The sequence below is a fragment of the Alligator mississippiensis genome, chromosome 12 (assembly GCF_030867095.1).
Source record: "Alligator mississippiensis isolate rAllMis1 chromosome 12, rAllMis1, whole genome shotgun sequence".
NCBI lineage: Eukaryota > Metazoa > Chordata > Crocodylia > Alligatoridae > Alligator > Alligator mississippiensis.
This window is the reverse complement of record NC_081835.1, coordinates 35,389,094-35,403,464: the sequence shown is the minus strand read 5'-3', so window position 1 is coordinate 35,403,464 and position 14,371 is coordinate 35,389,094. Positions and strand designations below refer to the sequence as shown.

The window sequence follows — 14,371 nt, the reverse complement described above, 5'->3', positions numbered from 1 at the left end:
GTGTGAAATGATGTGAACAACTTGGCAAATGCATGAAGAATGCCTTCATATAAAACAAGCCTAGAAAAGCTTTTTACTTGTTTCACTGTCCCTTCTAGGAATGTATATAAGGCCCTTCCTCTCTTTTTTTCCGTTCACAAAGCATGTTCACAGCATGTGTAGACAAAACTATGCACAGTACATGCAGCATACATTTTCATAATTCATTGGGGTAATCCTTTGCCGATAGGATTTTTCAGCTATCCTCAGGAATCTTTGCCGTGCACTATTAATCTGGTTTCACTGACATCATTAGCAGGCTTGCTACTAAATTGAGCACAAGTTTAAATGAAAGAGTGTGCGTCTACATGTTCATGAATGTATCTTAGATACTGCGCATTTAGTTTAGTACTTCTTTAATAAAATTCTAACTAAATGTGCAATACCTAAAGCTACTTGGCAGTAGTGCTGGTGGATGGTCATTTAGTGATGCTTACTGTGTATTAGCTTAATAACTAGGGGTGCCACCAATAAAGATTTTTTTTGGCCGATACCAATGGTCAGTGATTAACCAGCCATATCGGCTGATACTAATCCAATTGCTGATTGTGATAGGGGGCCTCCTCGGGGCCGATCTCCACGGCCCACCCACCTGCCTCTGGGCAACTGCCCGCCTATCTCGCCCGCCACGCCTTTGATGTTAATTGATTCAATTAAGATGTCAATTAAGTGGGAGGCTACCCATTTAGTGCCCCGATGCCAGGGGGCGCTCTCTGCGGCTCCTACCTCCCCAATACTGCAGCCCAAGCCTCGCAGATGGCATCATGGTGTTCACCTAATCACCGGCCCCACACTGGGCCCCAGAATCATCCATACAGGACCCCCCTATGATCCTTCTGATCAGGCGGCCTCTCTGCCGTCATCCAGGCTACCTAGCCCCCCCCCGAAGCTATTTTCCCCTCTCGGGTGTGGTCCCTCCAGGACCTTCGGCCTCTTGCCCTGGCCCATCTCCAGGCCAGTCGGGACCCCAGGCCCCCGGCTCTTGGGCGTCCCTCGCGGTGGGCCCCTGGCCCTTTTGATCCTCTTGGTCCTGGCCCCAGCTTGGGCCAGTCGAGGGTACTGTCTCCTTCGGGCCGGGTCTCTAGCCCCTCACTCTTCATCCTCGGGCTCACCACGCCACTACCCCCTTTCTCCAGGGGGCCACCGCAGCACCACGCCCTGTACTCATTCACTTTCTCGGGGTCCGCCCTCTGGGCCCCTCCAAACATAGGGTTACCCACCCAGTGGTGGGAGCTAGGGGTTAAGGCACCCCAACCCACCTTTCACCGGGGTGATAACTGGCCTGGCATTTCCTGGGGGCTCCCGCGCCACTGAGAGCCCCACCAGGCCACCCACTCCCTACAGGGTGCAGTTTCAGGTCATGCCCAGGACCAGGAGCCTCCTTACCAACCCCTTGCAGCTCCCCCTTATCTCCAGGATGTTCTCAGCAGCCTTCCACCCAGGCAATGTTGCTGCCTGGCCTCCAGCAGCCAAACTGCCTTGTTTATATAGGCAGCCCTTGTCTCAAAATGGCTGCCCTCGTCAGGCACCTGGAGACTGCCAGCTCCAGGCCCTTAAATTGGCAGGCACACCCAGTGCACTGCCGCACTGATATGCAGCCTGGCAGCATGAACTGGTGTCTGGCTGGTAAGCTGGGGGGAAGGGGCTTGGGGGATGGAAGGAGAATGGGCAGGTGGAAGATTGAGGCCCCCACAGTGAGGGAGGGAACGGGGCTGATGCAGGGCCAGGGACAGGGCCAAGCATTACCCAGCTGGGGCAGGGTGGGGCACAGAACAGAGCCACGGGTAACTTGTCCAGTGGCCACAGGGGGTGGTGAGGATAAGGGAAGCTCTGGGCTGCTACATGTACTCCAGGGGAGACCTGGGGGGCATGTGCCTCCTGGATTTCTGTGTGGGGCAAGGGCGGGCTGCCCACTGCAGGCGTAGGGCCAGGGGCTGTGCTGGCCTCTTCCTGGTGATGGGCCTAGGCCAGGGCTGCATTTGGGGTGGCTGGGGTGGGCAGCAGCAGCACTAGGAGGGGGGGCTATGGGGTGGCTACAATTAATTATGGGGTGGTTGTAGCCCACCCGGTAGCCCCCACTCTCTGTGCCACCACCTGCCCTGCCCCTGCCCACCCCAAGTGCAGCCCCGGCCACCCCCCTTCCCCCACACACACACAGTGGGAAGAGGCCAGCACAGTCCCTGGCCCTGAGCCCGCACAAGGCAGCCTGTTCTCACCCCACACATGAATCTGGAGGGCATATGCCCCCTATGCCTCCCTCAGGGTTCATGCAGTGGTCTGGTGCTGCTCCCATTCTCTCCACTTCCCTGTTTCCCACAGGTGAGCCACCCACAGCTCTGTCCCATGTCCCACCCCCACTGGCAGCATCAGCCTCTGCCCCACCTCTGGCCTCATTCCCTCCCTGACCATGGAGGCCTCAATCAGCACCCCGCCACACTTCTTACCTCCCCCACACCTCTTCCCCCACACAGACTTACCAGGTAAACACTGGTCTCCAAGCTACTGGGCTGCATTCCTGGCCGCGTGCATGCATGTGGCTGTATGCATGCATGTGGCATTTATTGGTGACATTATCATCTATACCAATCAAACAAAGCCAATTGCTGGTAATGCCAATTTTCATTTAATCAGTACTGATCCAATATAGACAGATATATTGGTGCACCTCTACTAATAACACTGCGTAGTAGGCTATTAGGGTGGTTTTTGCCATGATCCACTACTGAGTATTGTTATCAGACCAATGTGCTGTAACCATCATGTGTAGACACATACAGAGCGTCATTTCTTTCCTCACTGAAAAATCTTTGTAGATGTTTTTGTAGTCTCACACATTTTGGAACATGTTCTGGCATTGCCTTTTTGAAGGATGGATAACAAACTAGGATTCAATTCTGCAACTCTCTTACTCAGAGAGTCATTTTTTTCTTGGGTAAAGATTTGTAGGGCTGATCTCTTTTTATTATAATTTGTTGGGGTGGGGGGAAGGTCTTTGAACATATACTTATGTTACTGATTTTTTTGGTTGTGTGCAACTAGGTTATAAATTTTACCTCAATATTGCATTGAAAATAGTCATTTTCCCATGGGAATCTATCACACATGTGAGCTGGCATAGTATGAAAAAGTCAGCAACGCAGCCTGGGAAAATGTGCTCATGCTTTATCATAACACAACTTTTCATTTAAATATCCTTTAAACCTTGTTCCTCCCCCAAGGTTTTTAGAAACATTTTTAAAAGAAAATTATACTCATGTTCTGCAGTGGGAAAATGTATCCTGTTAGAAATGCCTTTTACCATTTCCTTCAGGATCCACTCTATGGCTCCTTTTTTTCCTTTGACACTTAAAAATGTGGGATACATTTGTAGGGGACAAATAATTGTAGTGGGTTACCACCAACTGAAGACCTCAGGCTCCTGTAAACATGCCAAAATTGTTTAGAATACAGGTGTCAAATGTGCCCCAGATCTGGCCCATGCAGCCACATGGCCAACTCCGGAGTTGGTCTCTGGACCAACTCCTTGCGCTTGCATATGGCATACTGGCTCTGGCCTTGTGCACTGAATGTAGTGTGTGGGCTGGACCTGGTGCTGTGCACCTAGCTCGTGCGCCGTGCTAGCCCCCTGCATTATACTTGGCTGGTCTATCCCACATACCATGTGCAGCATGCACCAGCCCTGGGGCTCACTGTACATGCAGCTGGGCTATACATGAGCTGGATCTGGCACTGCACACAGCACAGAGGTCCAGGGTACAGGCTGCATGAGGCACCCTGCCGGACTGACCCTGCGTGCAGCATATTGACTGTTGACCCTGTGTGCAGCATGTTGGGCAGCAGATAGGGAAAAACCTCGGGTTGCCTGGTTGCCTGCCCTGCTTTCTGTGCTTCACAGCTACTCCTCTTGTCTTGAAGCTTGCATGATAAGAGGTGTGCTTTTCCAGGTACCCATCTGCCTTGTCTCATGGGCTTTCTGACCAATCTGTGGCCAACTGTGAAGCTAGTCTGGCACCTTGAAAAGTGTGACTGGATCTGTTTGTAAAAAATGGCACATTTCTGATTTATTTTGGTGTGGGTGAACCAGCCTTAGTGGAAATAGTTCCCTGAGTGAACTTGCCCCTCCCCACACAGCATCTCCCTCTGGTGCCCCCCACCCCTGCCCTACTCCTGCACATAAGCAGTGCTGCTGCATGCAGAGGCAGGTGGGCAGGACTGGAGCAGGTACCACCCTGCACACACTGCCCAGCTCAGCTCCTTCTGAGCCACAGCTTCAGCAACACCAGCATCTCAGGGACATCAGTTCCCAATCTATGGGCAGATAGTGCCACTCCTACTTTGCATTGCCCCCTGGCAGGCTGCCAGGTTGGGCTGTGCCTAGGGGGCTGCCATGGTGGGGCAGGGATACATTTTGCCCTCACCTGAGCCCAGCATGGGGATGGGGCTAGGACCAGGGCTGGGTCTGGAGCTGCCTGCGAGGGGAACAACATAGGGAAGCCCTGATTGGAGCAGGGTGCTTACCTGCTTTAGAGGGCACAGGCAGGGCAGGGAAGGGTGGGGTGGGCTGGGACAAGTGCATGGAGCAAAATGGAGCAGAGCCAACAGCCAGGAAGAGAGAGGTTGTGAAAGGGAAGGCACAAAATTAGTGGTGCTCCCTGCACTGACAAGACTGGGAAAGATTCTGGGATCAGCGGGAATGGGAGGTCATACAGAAGGTAGCAGTCAAAACCCTGACTGAGGAGGCAGTGAGGCCCTGGAAAGGTTAAGAAAAATCTTGGGAGGCTGGAGATAGTGTAAATGTTAAATAGCTTTTATCTAATATTAATAAGTCATATGTCCAAAGCGAAGACTCATATCAAAGACATTAACTCTACATGTGGTGCAGGTACTAGATGAAAAACAAATCTTAAAGAGGTCACCAGGAAAGCAAGATCTATTTGGCTAAACTAATCCTCCTGGAGAACTAAACCTTTAAGAGGCTCTGTCACGAGCTTTTTGGAACTACTTGTTGTATTGTACAGAAGGTTATATTTCCTAATGATCATCAGTTAGTACGAAGACAATGAATGAAACAGACTTATCAGACTCAGCAGTGCTGAGAGATTGCTGAACAACCCAGTCTTAACATTTAACTTGGCAAGAAGTTATGACATTGCAACTTTCCCCAACATCCAAATAGTAAGGAAAAAGATTGAACTGCCAGAGGGCACGTCTCTTGGAGACATGCACTGTGGAGCTGCCTAATTTGCTTTGCAGCAGTGCCGGATTTAGGAATAAGCTAAGTAAGCTTCAGCTTAGGGCCTCACATTGTGAGGGGCCTCTAAACCAACCCCCAGGCTGTGAAGGGTCAGTTGCTGGACTGGAAGTGACCGTGGACCAGTAAACTGCAGCCCCGCACAGATGGGCGGAGAGGCTGTGACTCCTCTTGCAAGGCCCATGGCAGCCACAATTTAAGTTTGGGTCCACCCCCGCACCTGGGGGGTGGAAGTATCTTTACTTGTTTCCTAGCTGGAAATTCCAATTGATTCAATCCACAATATTTTTGTTCCGTGTCACATGTCCCTGGGAGCTGGTGCTGACTGGCCACGGGTAGTGGTGTGTGGCCCCACAAGCCAGAGGGCAGGGGACACAAAGAGGGAATTTCCCGGAAGGTGGGCAAGCCTGTCTGGAAAGAGGATGAGAGCAGACCCGCAGAGCAGGAAGTATCCTCAAGGGACACAGAAATGGCCAAGACAAAGGATGGATTTTTCTTGGCTGACTGAAAAAATATCCATCAGGTGAGCCTAGCTGGACCTTTGAACAGGGATTGGAGCTAGGGGGCCCAGAGCTTTTCTTTATAGCATTTGAGAGCCTGTACCACAGGCATGGTGAATGACAGCCTGTTCTTTTTTTTTTTTTATTTAGTACTCCCGGGCTCATGAAAGACAGATGGGGTGGAGAATCCCCATTGCATTTGAGTTATAACTAATCAGGTCCTTATCCATGCACCTGGACTTTATAAAGCAGTTCAGTCTAAGAGTCCTGGAATCAGGTGGGGAGAGACCAACCCAAATGAGACTGGCCACCAGATGTAGAGCCTCACAAAGGAGGAGCCGGAGGTAGCAGTGAAGGGAATGGAAGAAAAGAAGCAAGTAAGGCAATTGCAGGATAGGCCTGAACATCTAAACCTGAAGAAGGATACCTATTTGGAGGAGACAGACACTGACAAGTTGTAGAGCAAGGAAATAAACTGAGCCAGGGAGGAATCGAGGTCCAGTGACTCCCACTCACCATCAGAGAATAACTACTCATCACCTGAGAGAAAATGGGCAGGGCAGGGCATAGGGGAGGTGGAGCCCTGCAGAAGACTAGCCCCCTGTCAGATGAGATACCATCCATCCTCCTAAAGACTATCATAATATCAAAAACATGGCAGGCGAGAGGGGAGGAAGATGAGGCAGAGGTCCCAGTGATCACAACCTGGCAAAAGGACCCACATGCCCACACTTTGTTTCAAATCAGGTAGAAACTTGGTCTCCCACATCTCATCTGACTACCCTAGCCTGTTGGATAGTAGGGCGATTCTTCCTCGTGTTGTTTTTTTTGAACTATCGTGAAAACATTGGCTTGATCCTAAAGCAGAATTGGAAAAAAAAAGGTTTGAAATCATGAAATCATTAATGAGACAAATAAACTGTTTCTTTAGGAAACCCAAACCAAATTAAAGGTTATTCTTGACAACTGGGCACTTGGATTCCGATTCATAAGATAGTATGGTCAAATCTACTTTCTTTAAGATTTGGAGAATCTACCCCTAATTAAAAGGGAATACTGCTATTTATCTTAGACATGAGCTTACATAGAAAAACTAAACATATTTTTACCATTAATTATGTAAAAAGTGATATGTGGGAAAAAAAATTGTGCCAGAGTTGTAAGAGCATTAATAAAAGTTAGAAAAGATTTGCAGTGTACAAAATATTTACATAGAATACAGGACTCTTACTTCTTAGACATTTTCTTATTTCACTTTGTATTTTATAAAAATGGCAGTATTTGAGGACATTTTAAAAGTATAAACTGGAATAATTCTCATGCTCACCAAGTCCAGTTTTTCACCATCAGATTTTACAATTTGGCATATTTTTGCCACTGACTTATGATTCCTAAAAACATGATGTTTTAGGGGTTGGGAACATTTTTGGCTGAAGTGCCAAAATCACTCCAACCTCCACCCATGCTTTGACTTGGTGCGCCAGAGATGGGGGAGCCACAAGGGGCCCATACCTCATTGCTGGTGGTAGCTGCATGCATGACTCCAAGTGGATGGTGGGGAGGGGCAGGAGTAGCACTGCCTCAACCCCTTCCCCACCATGTGCTGTGAACTGTGTATGCACTTGCCACTGCCACACAGCTGGTGCCAGGGCTCCAGAGCCCAGCACAGCTATTTGCAGCCTTCTGGCTGCCTGACACAGCTGGTCCAGGTTCTGGGCAGCTGTAGCAGGTGGTTGGGAGGCTGCACACAGCTGTGCCAGGCTCTACAGCCCTGGCACCAGCTCTGTGGCGGCTGCACATGTGCCTCTGGGTGGACAGCAGGGGAGGATTCAGGGTTGCACTGCCCCAGCCCCTTCCCTGCCATGTGCTGCAATCCACATATGCACCCACCACCACCATAGAACTAATGCTGGGGCTCTGAAGCCCAGCACAGCTGTTTGCAGCCCCCCCCAGATGCCTTCCACAGCCAGTCCGGGCTCTGGGCAGCTGTAGCAGGTGGCTGGATGCTGCAAATAGCTGTGCTGGTCTCTGCAGCCCCAGCACTAGCTCCATGGTGTTGGCAGTTGCACACATGCCCCTGGGAAGATGGTGGGGAAGGAGCCAGAGTTGTGTTGCCCCCGGCCCCTTCCCAGCTATGCACCCAGAGGTGCAAGCACAGCTGCCACAGCCACAGAACTTGTGCTGGGGCTGTGGAGCCCCATGCAGCTCTTTGCAGCTGACTTGGGCTCTAGGCAGCTGCTGGTAGAAGCTGCCCAGAGTCTGAGTTGACTGTGGCTTGCTGAGGAAAATGGCCTTGCATACCATGCTCTGGCATGAATTCTGGGACTTTTCAATCCCTGTTTTACACTTTAAAAAATAGATATTTACTTGTGCAGAGCATATGACTGAAATAAGATAGCTATTTTTTTGTGAGTAACATAACTAAGAAGTTGTTTGGCATTTTTTCCTTTTTTTTTTGAGAAACCAGAAACGCTAAAGAAGAGCTTTGAGACACTAGGTCTAAAACCTAGTATTAAGAATAGGTATACACATTTACAACTAGAAACTGAATTAGGCCCTTGAAAAAATAATCTAACAATTTCCAGCTGCAAATAGGCATAGGGTTGCTTTATTTTGGATTATCCAATGAAATAAATTATAGGTGCCCCTCTCTGGAAAGTTCTAATAAAAAGTAGACATGCAGAGACACATGCTTATTTTTTCATTTAAGTGAAAGTGATAATGTGATAAAAACAGAATATGCTAGATATTGTAAGAGTAAATTATGCTAATCTTTAGATACAAAATGCAATTTATATCCCAATAAAACACTAGAAAAACAATATAAATAAATTTATCCTGTTAACAAGTGCTTCTTTTTACCCACTAAAATCTTTTTTTTACCAGAAATCCATGGTTCATCCTATTTCATTATAAGCATACATGGGTTCTTACATTTTTAAATTATATGAAATTGTACAAATTGAAATTGATTGGGGGAGCAGGGAGGGTCCATGGTTTTGCAGGGCCCTGGTGAGGGTTTGGTGAGATTGGGGTGGGGGGAGCTCACGGGGTCCATTGGGCAGCTTGGGGGGAACAAGGGCTATTTTTAGCCCCCCTCACTCTCCTGGCAAACCTATACCCCCATCCTTCCAAACCCTCCCCTGACCACTATTGTTTCCTTGGCTCCTGCTATCAGCAAACACTGTTAAAACCAGAACCCAGAGAAGTTTATGGGATGGAGGATTTGCAGGGGCTGGCTGGTCCATGGGTTGGGGCAAGGGGCTAGAGGTCTAAAAATAGCCTGGTACCAGTGGGTAGGAAAGCACAGCTCTGGGATTGCAGCCAGTGACTGGATTTTCCCAGCTCTGGGGCTTCAAAGGTAACTGTAGTGAAATTCAATGCACCAGTCTAACCTAGATCAATTACGTTTGAGTGTACATCAATCCAGGTCTATGGTAGACTGCATTCCACCATTTTTAGACTGGTCTCTGTGCACAGAACTTCTGTACTGTTACAGGTTTAGATTGATTTCTGATCACTGAGACTGGGTCTAAGTGTAAGGTCTAAGTGTACCTGGGTGAACTAAGTTAGGTTGGGTGATGTAACAGGGGCCCCAGTCTGGGCCCTTTTCCCCATGGCCCGCCCACCTGTTCCAGTGCTAACCGCCCGCCTTCTCGCCCACCATGCCTAATTAACAACAATTTATTAATTGTTGTTAATTAAGCAGGAGGCTGCCCCAATGCCAGGGGGCACTCACTATCTGTGGCTTCGTACCTCTCCTACACTGCAGCCCATGCCTTGCAGATGGCATCCAGATGTTATCAGTCACACCAGCACCACACTAGGCTCCAGAATCCTCCTGGTAGGACCCTGCTTTGATCTCTCCACTGAGGCGGCCTATGCCACTTTCATTCGGGCTGCCAAGCTCCTTGTAGCTGGCTCCCCCCTCGGGTGTGGTCCCCACTCAGGACCTTTGGCCACACAGGCCCTGACCTCACCTCCCAGGCCAGGCAGGGTCCCAGGCCCACAACTCTGGGTGCCCCTCGCGGTGGGCACCTGGCCCTTTTGACCTTCTAGATCCTGGCCCCAGAATGGACCAGTCAAGGGGGCACTCTACCTCCAGCCTCACTAGCCCCACAGTCACTCCGGGTCCCCCCTCCTGGATGTGGGGAGATGGGGTGACTCACACCATGACTGGTGCTCCAGGGTCTCACAGGGGACTCTCACTCCCCCCCTGGAGCAGCAGGTTATGGTGCTACCCTGAGATCTTACACAACACTCTACTCAGGATCTCAGGACTTCCCTCCTTGGGTGGGCTCAGGTGACCATAGTCATGCCTGGCCCCCTCTACCTCTGATGTCCTGACCCACCTGAAGGGGGGAGCTGGGGTTAAGGTGCCCCAACCCGCCTTTCACTGGGGTGGTAACTGGCCTGGCATTTCCTGGAGGAAGAGCCATTAAGAGCCACCACCAGGCCTCCACTCCCGGCAGGGTGCAGTTTTAGGTCATACCCAGGACCAGGAGCCTCCTATCCATCCTCAACATCTCCTGCCCTTACCTCCAGTTGATACCTGTAGCTAGGCGATGTTGTTGCCTGCCTTCCAGCAGCAAAATGCCCTGTTTATATGGGCAGCCCTGGATCCAAAATCACTGCCCTAATCAGGCACCTGGCAGCTGCTGGCTTCAGGCCCTTAAAGTGGCAGGCACAAATAGTGCCCTGCCACAGGTGGTCATTTTAAAATGATCTAACCTCTTCTTAACCCCCCTGAACATCTGCACTTAGCCAAAATGTCTAATTTTTACTAAGGCAGGCAAGGTTCTTTGGGTGAATCTGATATCTTTTATTAGACCAACTTAAATAGTTGGAAAACAATTTTTAAGCAAGCTTTTGGGTTCTAAAACCCATCGTCAGGCTAAGGAAGTTTCAGCAGTTGGTGTGTGTTCTTTCTGGATGAAATAAAAAGTAAAGAAGCCAGAAGCTGGGCTGGTATGCATACACAATAGACAGTCAGTGAAGATGTAGATTGAGGAGTCAGTGGGTGAGAGAGAGGCTGGGTTGGGGGGAGAGAAGGGGGATGAATAGTGGAGAAGTACCTGGGGAGTCAGATGTCAGGCAGGGTATGTGTCACAAATCCAATGTCTATATTTAGTCCATGATTTTTAGTATCCAGGAGGTTGATGAAGTGGAGTTCATAGGCTCGTCTCTGGGAAGTGTTTCACCCATTTAACTTGATTTAATAAAAAGATATCAGATTCACCTAAAGAATCTTGTCTGCCTATGTCCTTAGACCAACACGGCTACAACCTACACCTCTGTAATTTTTACAAAACACATTTTTCTTCTACTAAAACTTTATAGCAAAGGCTGGGGCTTAAAAATAAAGTATGGAATATTGCTGGTGAAAAGCTGATATTATTAGCTGAGTTACATGAATCTTTTCTATCCTTCCCTCACAGATTTTCCTGTTTAAATCAGTATAATAAATAGGTGAGAGTGCAAAGACATGGGGAAATGGTAAAAGAGAAGGCACTAAAAATGCTAATGGAGATGGAAAATGGTTGCTCGTGAAGGAAATAATTGAAAAATTTAAATCAGACACAGGAGACAAAAGTTCTTTATACACAATGAGTATCCATGTGTATCTGATAGGAAACATACAGGAGTTTTCATGAATTTTAATGTGCCTCTATTGATACATTAACAGAATTCTCATTTGTCCCATGCTACCTGAAGTAAATACCAGACTGCCATGCTTTTAAGCATAAAGGTTTTTAAATGTTCTAAAAGTTAATTGTGTGATTTTCACCTGATATTTCAACATTTGCCAGGTTGGATGTCATTTTATTATCTTGAAATAGCCTTCTAGGTTCCTTTCTTTTATGGCCATTGCTGCAGTGAATAGAGCTGATTGGAAAATTTTCAGCAAAATATATCCTCATTAAAAAATGCTGATTTCTTGAAACTGAAACTATTTGTTTTGGTTAATATCAAAATTGGTTAAACGTCCCATTTTGACATGGGGCTACCTGCAGGTTGGATGACCTGTAAGTAGTAGTGGCGGCATTGGTGAGACATAGGGGGTGCACATGCATGCACGTGCACCCCCTGAGATTGGTGGTGCACCCCCTGAAAAAAGCACCAATGCTTCCGGTGGCATAAGCAGGTTGTCGCCAACCGCTGGTCAGTGCTCATGCCCTGTCACAGCGGGGTCCTATAGGAGGGCCGTGATCTCCTTACGGCCCCCTTACCGTGCCGAGTCGGCCCAAGGGCACCCTCAAATTCTCGCCCGCCACGTCTTTGATGGTTAGATAAAGTTGGGAGGCTGCCTTGCGACTCCCTGGGCACGGTTAGCTGGGACCTCTGTCCCCGTGTGTTCCCGGACCCCCCTGGGGGTCTCTCGGTATGATGGGTGCTCCCCAGGCACCCTAGCCTTATGGGCTACATGTGGCTCCTACCAACCCCTAATATCACGCCCCAAGCCTTGCAGATGGGATAGACGCTGGTATGTCTCTCTATATATATACTGCCCATCTCTCGGGCCTCCTCTACGTACTCTCGCCCGCTCTCTGGGGCCTCCCCTGCTGTACTGCCCTCTCTTGGGCTCTCCGAGCCCACTCGGGGCCTCCCTGTAATGTTGCCCCTTTCTGGGGCCTTCTCTATAGTGTCGCCCCCTGTCTGGGGCCTTTACAATAGTGCCCCCTCCTGGGGCTTGTCCTACAATGTCGCCCGAACTTGGGCTTCTAAAATACAGCCCCCCGTCTGGGGCTCTCTGCGCCCACTCTGGGGACTTCTCGGTAACGCCCCCTGACTCTCGGGCCCACCGCGCTGCTGCCCCCTTCTCCCAGGGCTCACCGTGCCACTACCCCCTCTTGCTGGGGCAACCGCAGCACTCTACCCTGCTCCGGGGTTTGTCACAGCACTAGCCCTTCTTCAGGGGCTCATCGTGCCCGCACTGGGCTTCCTCATAATATTGCCCTGTCTCTAGGGCTTGCTGTGCCCGTCCTGGGCTTCCTAATAACACTGCCCCCTCTTTGGGGCTCGTCGTGCCCGCGCTGGGGCTTCTTAAAGCCGCTCCTCTCTGGGGCTGGGGTCTACACACCCCGCAAGTTGCACCCTCACTGGCACGGGGTTCCCATACCACTGGGGTTCCCCCTTAGAATACTGTGCCCTCACTGGCGCTAGGGTCCCACCCCCTGTGGGTCCCTATGAGGCCTCCTCCAACCCCTATAGCCTCATGCAAACCACCGGTGTAGGCTCACAACCAAACATAAACAGAAGCCTCCTGGCTATAACTCAACACATGCCCTATGGCTATAACAACATTGCTCCCTGTCACAGCGGTACTTGCTGTTAGGTTTCTCTCCACATCCTAACTGCAGGAGCTCGAGCTCCTGCTCCTGCTCCTGCTCCTGCTCCTGCTCCTGCTCCTGCTCCTGCTCCTGCTCCTGCCCCTCTGGTTGCTGGCAGGGAACTGCCAGCCTGGCCTCAGCCCTGGGCTTTATAAGGGCCAGGCCCTGCCTCCCACAGGCAGCTGGCTCTCCTTAGTTGCCCCGGCAACCCGCAGCTGTGCTCGTTACCCTGGCAACCCTCAACTGGGCTCATTATGTCCTGCCAGGGCTCTCTCTCTCTCTCCCTGGCAGTTTCCACTCCCTAGGAGCAGAGCACTGAGGTGCCCTGCGACACGCCCCCACTCCCCTCCCCTCCCCGCTCACTGCTGCCATGACCCCACCGGCACCCCCACCACTGCTGCCGCCCCCGGGGGCACACATTGTTCACGAGTGGCAGTATTAATATGGCGGTATTAAATGGTGCCAGAGCTGCTGTTTCATTGTGATTCCAGAACCCAAAGAATTAACCACAGTATCATTCAGTGCCGCCTGTCTTAGTTGCAAGGGGCAGCTAAAACCTCCAATTTCAGAGACAGATTAGGTGGGGGGAGGGGAGGAATGGGGGAAAGGGGAGACCTTCGTGTTAATTCAGTGGGTTCTGGAGCTGTACTGAAACAGCAGCTCTGCCAGCCATGAGAATTAACACAACTACCACTAAGGTTCTGGGAGCTGTAGTGGTTAGTCCTGTGGGCCAAATCTAGCCCAAAAAGTGGATTGTTCAGCCAGCAAAATGTCCTATGGGCCAAATGATCCACCTTCATGGGCCAGATCTGGACTGCAGGCTATGTGATGGACACCCCTGTGCTAGAGAAAAGGTGCATTTTACAGTGGTGGCCCTCAGAATTGACTAGAAACAAGAGCAAATGATTGTGTCTTTCTGGTTGTAGCTGGGAGAAAACTTTTTAATGTAAATTTATCACTGGTAAAAATTCCCAGAAACTACATCCATGAAATCAGGGTGATACTTAGACCCATGATGAACTTGTCTTCATATGGTAGATAAGAGAATGAGGACCAGACATTGACTCCAGAGTGCAGTCTGGCAACATACTCCTGCCTTGAGCTTTGGATTTTCTAGGCACAATGGAATCAAAACAAATTAGGAGAGCAGTGTAAGTGTCATGGCTACTGTTAAATTGTTTAAGTAGGGAGGGGAGGAACACTAACTTTCATTTTCTGATTAGCTTTTTTATGTAATAAATATGTATTTA

General features: G+C 49.8%; 1 protein-coding gene across 6 annotated transcripts in view; it reads left to right on the top strand.

Annotated features, from left to right (window-relative positions):
- The window catches only part of ATP2B2 (ATPase plasma membrane Ca2+ transporting 2), a 1,183,685-nt gene that overhangs the window by 817,810 nt on the left and 351,504 nt on the right, over positions 1 to 14,371 (top strand). The gene's annotated exons all lie outside the window — the stretch shown is intronic.